Source organism: Ranitomeya imitator, chromosome 1 (genome assembly GCF_032444005.1).
Source record: "Ranitomeya imitator isolate aRanImi1 chromosome 1, aRanImi1.pri, whole genome shotgun sequence".
Taxonomy (NCBI): Eukaryota; Metazoa; Chordata; class Amphibia; order Anura; family Dendrobatidae; genus Ranitomeya; species Ranitomeya imitator.
In genome coordinates this window covers 634791330-634795254 of record NC_091282.1, presented here as the reverse complement: position 1 = coordinate 634795254, position 3925 = coordinate 634791330, and positions in this window count along the sequence as shown.

Here is a 3925-nt window from a genome sequence, read left to right as displayed (position 1 = left end):
TCGCTTCTGCTTCCAACCCACAGCTAAGTCTCATCGATTATAGTCCCAAACACTCCAGTTTCCTGCTACCACACGTCACCAGCCTAAAATCTGACAGATGTGCAATCAAACACCAACCAGGGCTAACTCTTTCACTGCTGGACCCTCCTTCCTTCTTTCTTCCAGCCTACAGACAATTAACATAAGCATCCCATCCGATGACACGTAAGGTAGAAGTAGTAATAAAAGAGATACAAGAATAAAAGAAGAGTAAAATACATTGGCGCGCACAAAGCAGTCACTGATATGTCGCAAGTGTTATGCACAGGAGTATATTCCGTATAGAATATATATCGATTGAATATATGGAATATAACGCTGCTACAGATCTGCGCCGTATGGAAAATAGAAAAAATACAATATAAATATTTCACAATAGGGTAGTAGATAAAGGACTGTGTATACAGAGGCAGACTCAGGGTGATTAGGAAAAAGGGAGACAGATAGATAGGTAATAGATAGATGATAGATAGATAGATAGATAGATAGATAGATAGATAGATAGATAGATAGATAGATAATAGATAGATAGATAATAGATAGATAATAGATAGATGGCTGGATAGATAGATAATAGATAGATAGATAATAGATATATAGATAATAGATAGATAGATAATAGATAGCTAATAGATACATAGATAATGGATAGATAGATAGATAGATAGATAGATAGATAGATAGATAGATAGATAGGTAGATAGATAGATAGATAGATAGGTAATAGATAGATCCCGAAGAATGTAAGTCTGCAGGGACACCATCCTCTCCCCTCTGTACCTGTCATTTCAAATTTGTTTACTGTTAACGATATCTGTAACCCTGTATCTAACCCCTTTCTCATGTACAGCACCATGAAATTAATATATTATATTATAAATAAATAATAATAATAGATGATAGATAGATAGATAGATAGATAGGTAATAGATAGATAATAAATAGAAAATAGATACATAGATAATAGATAGATAATAGGTAGATGATAGATAGATGGTAGATAATACATAGATAATAGATAGATAAATAGATAATAGATAGATAGATGGTAGATAATACATAGATAATAGATAGATAACAGATAGATAGATAATATATAGATAGATAATAGACAGATAATAAACAGATAATAGATAGATAGAAAGATAGATAGATAAATAATCAGATACAAATAGATTGATTGACAGTTAGATATAGTAGATGGATATTCCTATTTGCCACATTTTTTGGAATATCCATATAATATGCCTAGTGATACATGCTTTTCTTACCTCTTGGATGCCCATAAATGTGAATGGAGAAAGCTACCATAATAATGCAAGAGCAGCTCAGCCCCCACCCCAGAGGTGGTCGGCTCGGGGCAGGCCTTGCAGGTGTGCAGTACAGTGGTCCAGTAGATTTACTATTAATTATGCAAGAAACTGTTGAAAATGATATCAATAATCTGCTTTGATCTGTCATAGGATTAATTCCAGCTACAGGACAGGCCAAGATGCTCCATATTTAACAGTTGTGTGTCTCTTCTTAAGTTTGGGGCATCTTACTTCAGAGAGCTCTTATTTAGGACTTTCTGACCATTTAATAATATTTATTTCTATTCTAGTACAGTAACTGTATGTTGGTATTATTTGTGCACTGTGTGGTGGTTTTTATTTTATGCAGCATTGCTACTAATACACTGTATGCAGGCAGGACGACCGACAGATAAGGGCCCCTGTGCAGGAGCAGTATATGGTGTTTAAAGTCCAAAAATTGATCATGTGCCTGTGACAGAACCTACTTGCTTCTTATGGAGGTGAAAGGCCTCTTACTCCATGGTATTATGTTTTATAGTGTACTTTGGAGTGTTATTTGCACACCATATGGCACTAATACATAGACGCTGTTTGGTAAAGGTTCTGTATACTAGATATGGAGAACCGGTGCCCCAGAATATAATGTGCAGGCATCATCCTATATAATTATGGCCAATTCTGGTCTACCACCTTAATGTACTCCATTATGACGCAATGATGTCACCACATGGCACCGCTGCACTGGGACACACACAGCACAGAGTAGAGAGCTACACAATGTATTGAGTGAATCGGGCTATGGGAGTATTTGTTTCAGTTGGGAAAGGCGGCATCATAATTTGTGTGAAGGATAATAATTTGTGGGGGGGTGCATTGGGAGGCATCATACTGTGTGGGGGCACTATGAGCATCATAACGTGTTTAAGGCACTGTGAGAATATCATGTTGTGCTGGGGGCACTATGGGACCATATGGGAACTGTTGTGAATTCTGTGGCAGTGCTCCCTCCTGTGGTCACAAGTGGTACTTCGGCTGATTCTCTCTGTGAGCTTCTGTTGGTGGAGGGAAGTGGTACTGCGGCTTCTGAGTTTCCTCCCTCAGGTGATCTGGTGAGGTCGTTAGGTGCTTCTCTACTTAACTCCACCTAATGCTTTGATCCTGGCTTCCTGTCAATGTTCCAGTGTTGGACTTGCTTTTCCCTGGATCATTCCTGTGGCCTGCTGCTCTGCATAGCTAAGTTCTTCTTTGCTATTTGTTTGCTATTTTTTCTGTCCAGCTTGTCTAATTTGTTGCTGGAAGCTCTGGGACGCAAAGGGTGTACCTCCGTGCCGTAAGTTCGGTACGGAGGGTCTTTTTGCCCCCTTTGCGTGGTTTTCTTTAGGGTTTTGTGTAGACCGCAAAGTTACCTTTTCTATCCTCGATCTGTTAAGAAAGTCGGGCCTCACTTTGCTGAATCTATTTCATCTCTACGTTTGTCTTTTCGTCTTAACTCACAGTCATTATATGTGGGGGGCTGCCTTTTCCTTTGGGGTATTTCTCTGAGGCAAGGTAGGCTTATTTTCTATCTTCAGGCTAGTTAGTTTCTCAGGCTGTGCCGAGTTGCATAGGCAGAGTTAGGCGCAATCCACGGCTGCCTCTAGTGTTGTTTGGAGAGGATTAGGGATTGCGGTCTGCAGAGTTCCCACGTCTCAGAGCTCGTTCTATGATTTTGGGTTATTGTCAGATCACTGTATGTGCTCTGACCGCTATGTCCATTGTAGTACTGAATTGCCTTTCATAACAGGGAACATACTGTGTGGGCGGCACTGTAGGGGCATCATACTGTGTGGGGGCACTATAGGGGAATCAGACAGTGTGGATGGAAGAGTGGGGGTTAAATAGATTGTGGGGGGACATCATACTGTGTGGAGGGCACTATGTGAGCATCATACTATGTGGGGGTACTATGGGAGCATCATATTTTGAGGAGGCAATATGTGGGAAACACTGTGTGTGGAGCTTTATGGGAACAACATACTTGTGTTGGGCGCTATAGGGGCATCGTTCTGTATAGGGGCACTATGGGGGATCATACTATATTAAGTGCACTATGGGGGCATCATACTGTGTTAATGGTACTGTAGGGGCATCATATTATATGTGTTCCATTGAGAGCATCATAATGTGTGTGGGGGGGCACTGAGGGTATTATAGTGTATTGGGGGTACAGTGGGGGACATCATACTGTGTTGAGGGAGTACTGGGGAAACCATATTTGTGGGGGTACTGTGATAGCGTCATATTGTACAGAATTCTTGGAAGAGCAACATGGGGCCATCATACAGCATGTGAGCTATAAAAGAGGCATCAAACTGTGTAGGAACAGTAAAGGGATTCACTCAGAACCCTGTTCCTGTGTGGGGGGAGCATAAAAAGCAGAGTTATGGGTGGGGTGTAGCTGTAAACAAGTGTAAGTCCCTCTTTCCAGTCTTTCTATGTTGAGAGGTGAGAATATGTGATTCTTAATGAGGAGGTGTAGGGAAGAGAGAGAGAAGAGAATATGCTGCAGCCATGCCAATTGTCTTATGTAACATGCCCAATCCACCTAATTT